A 15860-nucleotide genomic window follows, 5' to 3' on the forward strand; every position below is an offset into this window, starting at 1 on the left:
TTTTTTATTGTGTTTTTCCTAGTGACACTGAGCCTTTAATACTAATGTTAGTTGAGAAAAAATATGTATCTATTTTTGAGATATATGTCCTATTTTTTATTGTGTTTCTCCTAGTGTAATGTTGCTTGAGAAAAAGTATGTATCAATTTTTGAGATATAGATCTTATTTTTTGTTGTGTTTTTCCTAGTGACACTAAGCCTTTAATACTAATGTTGGTTGAGAAAAAATATGTATCTATTTTTGAGATATAGGTCAATAAAATTGTGCAAGCTTCAATTACAAGATCTTTTGAAGTCCAATCAAACTTGAGTGTCTCATAACATAGTTTTTATCCACACAAGTAGTTTTCTCTTTAGACCCTCCTTAAAAAATTTAACAAGTTACGGTGCCACTACTAACTGAATTATAATACATTTTGCACTATTTTGTTTTTGTTTTTTTTAGCATCACTTAAAACGTTTGTGCAGTTTGCTTTCATCACGCATATAGATACTGAAATCATTTTCAGTGATAAACACAGCAGTGGAGCATTCATATTCCTTTGGCATCTCATAATGAAAAGAGTTTATAATTACAACTTTGAATACACAGATTTTATGAACAAATTCATATGCAGACAGTATCAAATAATGCAAAGAAAAATATCAATAATAATGGTGAATGGCATAAGCGAAGAAAATAAGGAATTATGGGTGGGCAATCATGTCTCCTTTACCGGAATCCACCTGCTCTCCTTCTTCCTTGCGCATCCCTGAAAACGCTGCGGCGGTGAGAGGTGATAGTCAACATAGAAATTCTTGTTGAATGTTAAAAGCAAGCTTAGACAATAGAAATTCAGGCCCAGGTCAGCTAAAGATGAGTATCAACATATACTTGAGACAAATAAAATTTATCAACATATCATAGAATTTATATATAATGGATTGTTTGACAATAAACCGTTACACGACAAACTTGACCTGAACTTCTAGTAGTTTATTGCCTTGGGCACTAAGATCTCTTTCTTTCGGAATTCGTTGTGATACTTTGTCCGTGTTTTCCTTTTTTTTAAACGGGTTTTGAAGGTTTTTGTTTTATGCGGGTTTATTAATTTTATTTATTTTTTTAAATGCATAATGAAGAGATACAAGAATGCTGTAAAATTAAAAAATAAAAGATATATAATCGCCATAAAAACAAATATAATTTACATATTAAGATTGGGGAGTATATATATACATTATTTTTGTAAAAAAATATTTATCTTTTTAACATTAAAATTATTTTATTATTATTTCTTTTATAATCAATTAAAAGAAATTTTTGAGGTGCAATTTGATTTTTGAATGCAAAACTTCAAGAAAGGTTTGTATCTCGAGAGATTTGATCTCTCTCGTAGCTTGATAGATCCAGATTTAAGATGGGTCTACCTTGGTTTTGGTTGTGTGTGGCCAAAGAAAATATCTCGTAGCTTGATAGATCCAAATTTAAGATGGGTCTACCTTGGTTTTGGTTGTGTGTGGCAAAAGAAAATATCAAATCTCTCCAAACCTCTTTTTTGAGCGGAAAACTTTAGGAAAAGTTTGCACCTCAAGAGATTTGATCCCTCTTGTAGCTCGATATATCTAGAGTTAAGATGGATCTACCCTAGTTTTGGTTGTGTGTGGCCAAAGAAAATGTCAAATAGTTTTGGTTGTGTATGGCCAAAGAAAATATCAAATATCTCAAGGTGCAAACCTCTTTTTTGAGTGCAAAACTTCAGGAAAGGTTTGCACCTCAAGAGATTTGATCCCTCTCACATATTGATAGATCCGAAGTTAAGATGGATCTACCCTGGTTTTGGTCATGTGTGGCCAAAGAAAATCTAACAAACATATGATTACTTTTATCAATAATATGTAAATTCATCTAATAATCATTTGAAATATGCTAAATATGTTTCAGATTAATCTGTTAATTTTAATTTTAATTGAGATGATAAATATTGTTAATAAAATTACTGATGAAAAATGATAAAATACAAATTTTGAATGTAAAGTGACAATGTAATAGTGTTGAACGATAGAAAATGTGAATAATAAGAACATAGTCAATTATAAATAGTCTTCATTGTCATTAATCTCAAACTATTTTCTTCTACTATTCTTATTGTCACCCTTGTTACATTTGTCATCTTTCCATATCATTTGTCATCTTTTCATATCGATTATATGAAAATGACAGGTTAAATAATAGACTATTTAAATCTTTAGCTCGAGCTATTGTAGTAAACATCATACCTTGTCTCTCTTACTCTCCAATATTAATAGGTTGAATTACTATAACACAAAAATAAATGTACATTGTCAATAATTTTTTGTGCTTACACTTAAATCAATGCCCAATGTTAATCCAATCACTTTAAAATTCATGTGCCATCATACATCCAATTACATCAAATCAGAAATCAACATGTACATTGAAATCAATGCATCTAATGCAAGCAAACAAATAAGATTAGAAAATAACATTTACCCTCAAATCAATGCATCTAGTGCAAGTAAGAAAATAAGATGATTATAAACCAACATCTACACCGAAATCAATGCATCTAGTGCAAGCGATAAATAGGATTAGAAATCACCATCTACATTGAAATCAATGCATGTAGTGCAAGCAATCAAATAGGATTAGAAATCATCATCCACTCTGAAATCAATGCATCTAGTGCAAGCAATCAAATAGGATTAGAAATCACAATCTACACTGAAATCAATGCATTTTGTGCAAGCAATCAAATAGGATTAGAAATCACAATCTACACTGAAATAAATGTTGCATTTATTGCTAGCGATTAAATATGATTAGAGATCATCTACAATGAAATCAATGCATCTAGTGAAAGCAATAAAATATCATTAGAAATCAATATATACACTAAAATCAATGCATCTAGTGCAATCAAGCAAATAGGATTAGAAATCACCATCTACACTGAAACCAATGCATCTAGTGCAAGAAATATTCTTCCCTCTCTCCCCATCTATATCTCCCTTCATCTTTCCTTATTTTTTGCTCTATCTTAACCCCCCAAATACACATGCTCTCTCACTCCAAATATATCAATCTCTCTATCCCTTCCTCCCTCTCTCCATTTCTCTCTTCTTCTCTCTCTTAATTTTCCATCTATATCTCTATCTCCATTTGTCTCTCTATATCAACCCCAAAACATACACTCTCTTTCTCCAATATATCTACCTATCCCTCCCTTCTCCTCTCTCCCTCTCTCTCTCTCTCTTCCCCTTCTCTCCCTCTCCTCCCTCTTCCCTCTCTCTCCCTATTCCCTCCCTCTCCCCCCCTCCAGCTCCATCTCCTTATTCCTCCCTCTCTCCTCATCTCTCCCTCCCTCTCCCCTCATCTCTCTCAAATCCACTCTCTCGTGCTTCCTCTCATTCCCTTTCTATCCTACCTCCCTCTCTCTTCCCCCCTCACTCACTCTCTCTCTCTCTTTTCCCTTCAATCCTATCTCTTCCCTCACCACTCTCATCGTGTCTTTCAATTCTTGTCTCTCATTCTTCCTCTCTCTCCCTTTCTCTCCTACCTCCCTCTCTCTCCCCCCATCTCTCTCTCTCTCTCTATCTCTCTCTCTCTCTTTCAAACTATGTTAATATATCCCTCCCTCTCTCCTTCTCTCTCCTTTTTTGTCTCTTTATCTCACCCCTAAACATACAGTCTCTCTCGCCATCTATCCCTTGTCACTCCCTCTCTCTCTCCACCTCTCACTGTCTATGTCTTTTTTCTTCCCTTCCTTTCTCCCCCTATAACTCCATCTCTCTATCCCTCACTCTCTCTCCCTCTCTCGCAAGTCCTCTCTCTCATCCTTCCTCTCTCTCCCATCCTCTCCTACCTGCATCTCTCTTTCCCCATCTCTTTCTCTTTCTCTCTCTCTTTTTCTCTCTACCCTCCAATCCTCTCACTATCTCACTCTTTCTCTCCTTCTCTCTCTGCCCCCCTCCATCTTTATGTCTCCCTCTACTTCTCTTACCGTTCTCTACCTCTCACTCATCTCCCTCTCTCTCTTCCTCCTCTCCCCTCTCATTCATTTTATCTCCATCTCTCCTTATCACTCTATGTCTCCGTTCTCTACCTCTCTCACTCATCTCCCCCTCTCTCTCTTCATTTCTCCTCTCCCCTCTCATTCATTTTATCTCCATCTCTCCCTTATCACTCCCCCTATGTCTCCACCTGTATCACTCCCCTATGTCTCCACTTCTATCACTCCATGTCTTTGTTCTTCCCTCACATATATTTATAAAGTTAATATATATCATGATATATTAATATATATTATAATATAACCAATTTTATATTGCATTAATCCAAAGTTATTAAATTTTATTATATTAATATGAATATTAGATTTAATAATAATAATAATAATAATAATAATAATAATAATAATTTTTTAATATTAATATTAGGGTTAATAATGTTTTTTTGCATGGTATTAATAATAATTTGGCCCATGGTATTTGGCCCATAGGATTCACCTAAATAAAACCTCTTTTTTGAGTGTTAGTAAGTATAAGAAGTATATGGATTAAATATAAAAAGAGGTTTTATTTATTTACTATACCTCTCGTTTATGTATATATCATATTTCTTTTATTTACCATGGTATTTAGCCCATAGACTTGGTATCTCTGGTTTATTTATATATCATATCTCTTTTATTTACCATGGTATTTAGCGCATAGACTTGGTATATAATTAGATGTTGATTTGTAATCCTATGTGATATATTTTTATTTATCTCCCATACCTCTTTAAACTTCTTTTATATTTATTTATTTACTATACCTTTTTTATAAATATGGTATTTGGCACATAGGCTTCACCTAAATATAACCTCTTTTTTGAGTTCTTGTAAATATAAAGAAGTTTATGGAGTAAATATAAAAAGAGGTTTTATTTATTTACTAGACTTTTGGAGTAAATATAAAAAAAGGTTTATTTATTTACCTTGCCTCTTTTTTGAGTGTTTGTAAAACTGTATATCTTTTGAATTTATATTGTGTTTATACATAATAATAATTAGATTGATCTTTAAATAGCATCGACATTAGACTAAAAATGTTAAATGTTAAATGTTAAATATTATGTTTACATTTAAGTTTACATGTTTATGTGTTTACGTGAGATCTACCCCATACTGGGCTGTAGAGCGCCTCTCAGTGGAACAATATATAAGTTATAAGGAAAACTACTTAAACATTGAACTCTAAGTGACCATATATTTGAAGAAAAATCCTGAAGAGAAGCATGCTGGGCAACGCCAATTACTTGGATTTTATTTTGAATGTCATGTCCAACCAAGTATCTATAACAAAGGCGTTAAACCCTAAGACAATGTTGGAAGATGAAAATGTCCTTTAAGATTATTAGTTTTTTAATTTTTCTCATATCTAGATTATCATGTTCAAGTATAGGGCTTTGTAGTCTAAGGATAACGAGATTTATTGAATAGGTAGTCCAAAAGTGATATACTAAACCCTACTAAAGTCGAGAAGGATTACAAAGTCTTACATAACCTATTCGATTATGTACAACAAATTGGCCTATTTATTAGAAAACATAGTGTTTCTAAAACCCTAGAATTGGATGGTGTACGTATGGTTCTAACTTTCATATTTGACAATAAAAATATATGGGCCAATCTCCTTATAACAAGAACATGAAGATGTTAGTCACCTTGATGACTCACCGACATTGATATTTCCCCAGATGATGCATTCCCTGGGTCTCCTTCACTTTCAACTCTAAGTGGTTGATAATTTTTTATGCACCTTGTTATATTTATGTATGCATATACACTATAGTCTCACTTAGATATATGAGAGAAAATGTAATCATGCCCTAATTTTGGCTCAAATATCCTCATCATTATGCCTCTAAAAGCACTTCCTTTTATTGGCACATGATCATAGCTTGTCTTTCTAGAAATCATACTAGCATATGATAGATGGCAAAGGTTCTGCAATAGAAAGGGTGCCACATGAATAGTTAGATTTCACTTTTCATTGTCAATGGTTGGGAAAGGCTACATGGAAGACAAGATGGTGTATGAGGAGTGACCTATGTAATTATCTAATGATGTTTGGAAGGTCAAAGGATCTTCTCAAACATTGGTTTAAGTCAATGAAACATTACACAAGACATTGTTAGGGATCTCCCCCTGGGGTCAATACCACTAGAGGAGACCACCATGGAGAATTTGAGTGGGCTAGTTTAGTAGCTACGAAAACAGGGTGTGAGGACCTTAGAATAGTTGGAAGAAGGGGATATAGGTCTATTCAACACTTAAATCGAGGACCATAAATTAAAATGTGGTTCACCCAATGCAAGAAGTAATGAGCCCAATCTTTTATATCCATCAATCATAAATGCTTTGTCATACAACAATGATGGTTTATTACACTCAACGTATGAATTGGTAGCCATATTGAATGAATTTATAGCAAGTTTGATTTATTTTGCAATTGTGATATTGTATGGTTAAATAGTTTTTCTTGTTCTAGTTTTTTTGGTAATATGTTGGATTTGGAGATGTTAAGAAACAATGTACTTTTGGATTTAGAGGTTGTATGGAATTAGTATTAGGATGGCTCTATAAAGATAAAGAGACATTAATGCATCAAGAAAACACAAGAGTCCATTAGCCTAAACTGATGTGGTAAAACAAAACTTATGATATTATGGAGATGGAAGACCAAGTGTTGGTAGAACATTTGTAGGGAAGAAAATGAGTTCAAAGGAATTGAAGAATTGGACCAAGCAAATTTTGGAAAAATATGGTGGGGGCCTCTCCATGTACCCTTATTTTGGTAAAACGGTGTTTGGTTTGGATGTTTATGATGACTAAGGAAGTAACAACTATCATACACTAGCATTGGAAGTGGGGTTGTCAAGACCTGTTCTTAAAGAGTAAACATATTAGGTTTGATGCCAAGTTAGCTGTTGTGGAAATTTCTCAAGATGACTTCGTATCATATGGTTGTCATTTTTTTGGAGTCTAAGGAGGTGTTCAAAAAAATTAGAATCACCTTACATTCCTTTTATGAAGAAAAATCAGTTTTCAGAGAATGTAGGTACTATTGCGTGGCATGAATCTTGGTAGGGATCTAATGAGAAAAAGGCCTAAAATAATTGATGAATATTAGTAGTTGAATTAACCTATTCCATTCCAATCTAAATTATGAAGGAATCCCATTCAATTTCATATGTTAGAAATATTATGGGAAACTTGTTGTAAAATACAATTACCTAAGTATGTATAACATTTGGCTATAAGGAAGCATCCAAGAGGCTTGGAGACATTGGAACTAGAAATAACCTACATTATGAGTAGGAAAGAGGATGTACGGATTGAAGCAAAGTTGGATTCTCTTTGATTATGACCCTATCATAGTAGATGTTTCAAACTCTAGAAATAGACAAGCCAAATAGCTTAAAACAAACACAAGCAATGATAGAAATATGGATGGAATAATAAAGGTTAAGACCCATTAATATCTCTCTATGAATACAAGCTCTTGTTTGGATTATTTTTCTTTTTTCATTTTTTTCAATGGGACATGTGGGAATGAGGTTCGGCATGAAAAACCAATATCCATGAGTAATATTCCACTCAATTTGGTTGGTACAAAATATTTGAAGCCACCAAGCCTCATACATATACCTAGAATAGGAGAGGGATTTAGTATGGAAAAACATTAGTGATTCCTGCAATCCTAAATTTATATATTGTATTTTAAATAGAAAGGGTACTGACAAACATGAAATTGGGAAACATTTTTTGGAGTGTAAGGAAGAAATTACATTGTAATTTATAACTTCTCAACCGAGAAAAATGTTAACATATTTTCTTAGATATTTTTTACAAATTTTCTCCCAAGAAGTTTAGTGAACTGCTTTGTTGGAAACTCTTAGGCAAGCTGTTGGGCAAACGCTCATATGAAAGAAATAAAACTCTCAGTAGAGAGATTTGCACTTCTCATAGAAGTTTGTAGTTAAAATAAACTCCCAAGAAAAATATCAATAGGAGGAAATAAATAAGAAATAAGATTATCATTTAAACTTTCAGATGATTTATTGGATTTTATATACAACTTTTAACCAAGAGTTTATATTCTATTTACAACTCTCGCATGAGAGGTTTCTTTTTATATACAATAAAAAAAAAAACATTTCACCTCACAACAAACCCTAACATAAGCTACCCCACAAAAGTGATAGGCCTAAATCTATCAAATTCCACAACTCCTCAACCGCCTAGCCATAAAAAAGGTAAAAGTTCCCTAGGGTTTAGGAGAATACATGACAAAATTTGTATTATGCTAGAATGATAGTACGATTTTCAATTCTTACAAATATAAATAATATTAAATCCAATAAACATGGTAACGAATGTCCATTTTCATCAATACCTTATACACGTGTTACCGATCCAACAATACAAAATGGGTCATAAACCCAATTCTTTAAATCTCAAGCCTAAATTTAGATTCACAACAATTGCTAGCAACTATATTCTCCTAATTTTGTTGGAGTGACCTTGGACTAGCTTTATTACTAGACTTTGTTGGCTCTTTTCTTCTTTTCAAATCCATGAGTCAAATGATTGTGATGATTGTCATAGATCAAGATATTAGCCCTTAACCAGCATAGTTTATGCTCTTCAATGTCTAATGTTGTTTGTCCAGACTTTAGGAAGGAGTCCTTGCCCAATTAAGGCATCTGCTATTGACTCGCTCCTACAACTTGATCTCAACTGAATGCAAATCTTTGCAATTCCATAAGGGTATTTGATTTTCTATTGACATAATACTCGAAGGTGAATCACTGCTTCCTAGAGTTGATCCATAGCCCTAATTTAGCCTTAAACTCTTCCTCACTTCCACAAAAAATAGTTCAACTGGCTTGTGTGGTTAAAAGGAGGGCTTCACTTCCCTAGAACTATTCCATCCAATACTTAATGCCACATAAAAATTCCTCTGCTACTTATGTAAGGGCTTCAGTGCAATAAAGATGCCTTAGCTAGGACGTGGTGGCATAGAATGAACTCGGTTTCCCTTGTTTTGCTTTCCATCAAGCTACGGTGACCCAAAATGAACCTTGTTGCACTAGATTTTCTTTTAGTAAAGTTGTGGTGATACAAATCAGAGTTAGAATGATGAAGATTGCTCCTTCAAATAGAGGTATGAACTTGGTTTTTTCCTCCCTCAATTTCCTCCAACTATCTCATTGCCCTAGACTCATGCCACAAAAACAATGGAATGAAAAGTTCCTTAAAAAATTGTGTCAAATTGATGAGAAAAAGAGAAGGGATTGGCTAGGGTGGGATATTTTAACACCAAAACCAATGAAAGGAAAAATAGGTCTTAAAACCATCAAAGGCTTAACTCACAAAACAAAAATATCATTTCAACCATGATGAGAATAATTATTCTCCTCTCTAATATATGATATTTGATATTCAAGTGAATTCTCTAAGAAATAATTATTGTGATTCTTCATTTTGTATTATTGCAATAAAAGAAATCTGAGAAATCCCATTGAATTATGTACAAACAATTGGATTAACTTTATTGCTTTTTTATTGTAATTTTATTTTTAAACATATTGAGCATATTATTCATTACACAAAACTTGTTGTACATAATATTTTATATTCATTGTATTTCACATATTATGTAATTCTATAATTAAGATAATTTTGTGTTGGTAAATAAGTTGTTGAATATTTGTTTTTAAGTTTGTTGACCTTTAGGTTTATGTATTGGTACATGTCCATGGTGCTTGGATATGTTATTATTCATGTTGGCATGTTATAACCTACATATGGAATCAAACAATGAGGAAGATGGCATGGTGACATCACGTTGTCATCCAAAGGCCACTGAAAAAATAGAGTAATGGATTTCGATGGCATGTAGGAATACACAATTCTTCGGAGAGTTTCATGTTCTATTTTAATTATAGTATCAAATTTTAAGTCATAAACGACCAAAACTCAAACATGATTTTTTATTAAGTTTTTATATATACGTTAAGTTCTAGAACTAAGAGGAAAATTTGTTTTTCAATTTAAGTTGTACGTTTCTTTGTCTCAACACTAAAAGTCTCATTAAGGCCCATTCAATGGGCATACACAAAAACTTAAGTGCACATTTCCAATACAAGAATAGAACGGTCAATCATCTAGAGTATGGTAGTTCAGATGTTGACTAAAGTTTATTCGAAAGACTTTTCAAGTACATACTATCTTTGGATGGGTTTCATTTCAATGGTGTGGGCACACTTGGAAGAAACTCGGGGGTGACTTCACTTAAAGGTGATAGACGCGGACCCGTCTGCATTTCATACCTCAAAAGTTAGATCTCAAAAGTGTTTTTCGATTGTAAGACTTCCACCACATGCTCATAATAAATAGAAGATTTCAATATATTATGGAATTTATATATGCATGTGTTTGACCATAGGCCATTTCACGTATTGACTTGGACATTGAGATCTATCTCTTTTGGAATTCGTGGAAATACTTTGTCGAGCCTTTTTTTTCATGGTTTTTGTTTTACGCAGATTTTTAAAATTTGCATGGGTTTCCATGGTTTTTGTTTTATTTGGATTTTTTTTTGTTTTTTAGGAATGTATAATGAAGATATTTATTATTATTATTATTATCTAATTTTAAATTTATAGTCAAGTGAGACATCAAGTTGGTGTATGATATTCTTTTGTTTGTGGGACAAGGTACCCACCTCCGCGCAGCAATTTGACTGCAAGTCTAGGAAGGCATACATACTCGGCCCTCTAGTTTTGATCCTATGACCTCTTAGGAAGAAACACCATTATATCTACTCGAACTATATTAAAAATAGATTAAATATTGAAAAAAAAAGATTAAGAATATAAGAATGTCGTAAAATTAAAATATAAAAAAATGATTAAAAAATGATTTTTTAAAAATAGATTTAACTTAGGCATTAAGATTGGACAAAAAAATGATTATATAAAATAATAATAAAATAATATTATTAATTTTTAATATCTCAACGGTAAATAATTTATTTTAAAAAAATAAATGTTTAAAAAGTTAAACAACCTTAATATGGAAGTCTAAATTACCATGACCATATACTTGGAGAAAATTAAGTCTGAAGAAAAGCATGATAAGCATTGCCAACAACTTGGCTTACTTTGAATGTCATGTCCAACCAACTATGTATAACATAGACATTAAACCCTAAGACAATGTTGGACAATGAAAATACATGATGCTTTAAGATTAATCTTTTTTTATTCTCCTCTAATTTATATTATCTTGTTCAACTCGAAGATCTTGCACTCTAAAGATAAGGAAATTTGTTGAAGAGGTAGTCCAATAGTGATCTTACAAACTCTAAAACAATGGAGAAATATTAGAGAGTGTTATAGGACTTATTAGAACATGTACAACAAAAAGGACCTATTTATTAGCAAAAATGGATTTTCACAAACTCTGGCTAAACCTAAGGTGGCAATTTTCATGTCTCACAATGTAAACCTATGGGACAATCTCCTTATAACAATTACACGATGAGACTACTCACCTTAATGGATCACTAACATTAATATAATTGATGTGTTCCTTGGATCTCCTTCACCATCAACCTTAAGTGGTGGATCATTGTTATATTTATGTCTACATATACACTATAGTCTTGCTTTGATCTATGTGTGAAAACATAGTGATGCCATATTTTTGGCTTGAGTCTCCTCATCTTTGTGCATCTCCAAACACTTCATTTTATTGGTGCATAATCCTTGATTTTACTTCGAGGACTTACAATATAATATGATAGACTGCAAGGGTTTTATAGTAGAAAGGGTGTGACATGAAGAGAAGGAATTGACTTTTCTTTACCAATGGTTTTCAAAGGAAACATGGATAGATGGTTTATGAGGGGGAAGCTATGGAATTATCTAATGGTCTTATGGAAGATCAACGGATCTAGCCCAAATCTAGTTTAGGTTAATGGAACATTACTCTTGACATTATAATGAGGAATCTCCATCTGGGGTCCAGACCACTATAGTAGACTACCATTGAGATTCTAAGAGATCTAGTGTTATAGCTAGGATAACATGGTTTGAGGACCTCATAATAGTTAAAGGGGAGATGGATCTATTCAATAGTCAAATCAAGGACCATAAATGCAAATTTTGTTCACTTCATGAAACAAGTAATGACTTCAATATTTTAGATCCATCAATCGTAAATGCTTCATTAGGAAAATATGATGGTTTATCACACCAAGTTATAAATTGTAACCACATTAAATGAATATTGCAAGAGGTTTGATTTCATTTGTAATTGTGATATTGGTTGGTGAGATAGATTTTCTAGTTCTAACTTTCTTGCTAATATGTTTGATTTGGAGTTTTTAACCAATAACCCATTATTGGATTCAAAGGTTGTAGGGAATTAGTCTTAGGATGAATCTAGAAATCCAACATTAATGCATCAAAAAGACACAAGAGACCATCAACATCAACTTGGGAGGTAAAACAAAACTTATGATATTATGGAGATGGAAGACAAAGTGCTGGTAGGACATCTCTATGGAAGAGAATGAGTTCAAAAGAATTAAAGAATTAGACTATGAAAAATTTGGAAACAACGTTGGTGGCCTCTCCATGTACCCTCATTATGGTGAAAAGGTGCTTCGTTTGGATGTTTAAAATTACTGGAGAAGTAGAAACTATCTTACATTGGCATTGGAAGTGGGGATCTCAATGCTTATTCTTAAGGAATTGACATATTCAGTTCAATGAAAATTTAGCTAGTGTGGACATTTATTGGGATGGGTTCATATCACATCATTTCCATTGAACTTTTAATCTACAAAGATGTTCCAAAAAATTGGTAGCTCCTTAAGTACCTTTTATGAAGAAATATATTTTCTCATAGAATGTAGATACTAATAAAGAAAGAAAAACTCTCAAGTGAAAAAATAAAAACAATAATGTATCAAGTTAAAACCTCCTCTAAGACTATTGAGATAGACTCATTGGCCAAAAAACTCCATGAGGCAATCGTTGAGTTTGGAAAAAGGGAAAAAAACAAAAAGATAAGAAAGCTCTAGTGTAAACTTCTTCTGAGAATCCTAAAGTAGGTTCTCTCATTAAAAACCTCCATGAGGTAGCTGTTGAGCTGAGAAGAAAAAATAAAAATAAAAAACATATTGACTTTTCATCATTTCTCGCTTTTATTTTCATGCAAGAACAATTTCGTGTACAACAAAAGAAGATATAGAAATTGGGTCAAGAAAAATGGACATATTGCAAAAATTAGAAAGAAAGGGGATAGTTTGGCACCTATTTCAAGCCAATAACATATATTTCCTTAAGCATTCTTCAAGTCTACAGGAAATTCCAAAGTTAATACAAGAGAAATCTCTCTCTATAAAAGGTTCTAGATCCAAGTTTTTATTATTATCTTGTCCAAAGGATAACACCAGTAGGATCCCAATAATTATCCTTTCCATTTCTAAGCTCTATAAATGTACTCCTCTCACTATGTTAGCCCCTTTTCATAATATAGATTCCTATTTCCTTCACTTTTTCATCACATACAACCTAAATCCTTATCCATCTATATTTCATTTATCCTTTTCAATTATCAAGTCACCAACATCAACTAAGAAGATTATTGACTAATATTAAAAGGCCTTTGGGCCTGCTACATGAAAGAACATAATCATATAACAAGTTGTAAAGGCCCCGTAGACCAATGCTTTTCCACATGCTCATATAAGGATCTCTCTAAGGAAACCATATTATTCAACAAATCCACAACTCTAGAAACCACGTCACGATTGGCGAAGTAGTCCTAGGTAGATACATGATCCCTTGTACACTGCTATAGGGTGAGGTGAACAAAAAAAGAAACATCAACATAATCTTTGAAGAACCTACATCCATGGAATTCATTGAAATCAAGTTCGAAAAGTTAAATAGAAGGTTTGGAGCCCCAAACTATATTTGAATTCATCTTTAAAATATTTAAAATTTCCTTTATGTGCACAAATTGTGGTTTACATAAGCTCGTAGCCAAAAACTAAGCATCAGTTCTACCACCCATTTTCCTAAAGTTTTCCTCCCATGTGTGGTAGTCAAGTAAGACATTACCTATTTGTCTCACTTGAAAAAGGTGGTCATTTTTTTAATGATGTAATGGTTGAAGCATGATGAGAAGGTGTCTACATCTGATAATCACTTCAAAATGTGGGGTGATATATGACACAAACAACATTGCACTCTGAGTACCATCCTTACCACCCCATAACCACAAAACATCTTTGTAATAACTTGCATTTCAAAGGAATATTTGTTTAATCTTTTTAACGATGAGCTTCATGCCACAACAAAGAGCTACAAGTGAATCACATGTAGTTACAAGGTTGCTACAAGTTACTACAAGATTGTTACAAGATACTATATGATTGAAGAAAGGTATGTTATAGGGTTGTGTAAAATACTACAATATTTCCCATGAAAAGCAATCAAACCATCTAGATGTGTTGAAAGGTTGGTGCAAAAAATATCTTGAATTTCCTATAAGTCATCTTCCCAAAAGAATTATACATTCTGCATAAAAAATTTCTTCGTGTGAAACTAGGTATTTTCTTTAAGTTATATTTGCGTTGAGTTAATTGTGGGAACCATGTAAGATGAAAATTATATTTCTTTGCTTATTACTTTAGATGAAAAGGGACCCACTAACACCATCAAGATTCACCATCACCCTAGAGTTGTTTCCATGTTTGAAAATTTTCATTGGTTAGCATTCATTGAAAAGCTTATTTGTTTTTATGATAAAGTGGCCATGGAAATTTCAATGAATTTGTAAAACCCTAATGTGCATGAGCTTTTCACTACAATTAGTGGGTGAGAGATTTAATTCAATGAATAATCTGTGAGTAAAATTACAACCCATCCCAAAGGACTTTATGGGATAAGGAAGAGCGGCATGGGGCCATCACTTCTAAGAAGAAGTTTTTCCTACAAGAAGTGAAGCCACGAGGAAAAAAATGGAGGGAGATCTTAGTTGAACCATAGGCTGAGGTAGCCTACAATATCCTATATAACATTTCTTATGAGTGCAGGTTGAACATAGTATATGCTTACCAATTTAGGCTTCTACATCCGTTTAGATTCCCTTCCCATCTCCAAACGTCTAATTTACTAAGAATCAAATTCTTTCTCCTACAATGTCTAAAGAAGATGAACAATAACGTAAGGGAGGGAAATAAAAAGCATTATTCCTATCATGGATTGATTAAATTAGTTGTAATTAATGCATTGGAAGTCCTATAACATCGCATTTCTTGGGAAACCTTTGCAGACATGGATATAAAAGCCTTTTTTGGAAGCACAAGAAGAGCTAAGTGACCTAGAAACATGATAGTAAAAAAGGGTAGGGGGTGGTAGTAGTTATTCCTACGATACTCACGAATCCAAACGACGGACAGAGAGGACAGAGAGGTGTTGCAGCGAAATTTTGCAAGTACTACTAGAATCATAGATCACTATAGACCACTGGAATTACTCGGAGAGAGGAACTCATTATATATAAGTTTATGAGTGACGCTGACATATCACTCAGCGTCAAAATTCTTATCACGTTATTTGTGTAAGTCAAGTTCTATTTTAGAACAAGAATTGCGATGCAAAAAAATCAACCCAAAGTAAACCATAGAGTAGATGAAACGTAAACATCACCAGTTAGGACTGGACGCCACTAATTTCAATTGAATAGGTCTGCGCTTTGAAGGTGAAGAATAGAGTATTTGGTCGT

Source organism: Pinus tabuliformis, chromosome Q, assembly GCF_031772625.1.
Source record: "Pinus tabuliformis cultivar Carrire ecotype Pingquan chromosome Q, CPIR1, whole genome shotgun sequence".
NCBI lineage: Eukaryota > Viridiplantae > Streptophyta > Pinopsida > Pinales > Pinaceae > Pinus > Pinus tabuliformis.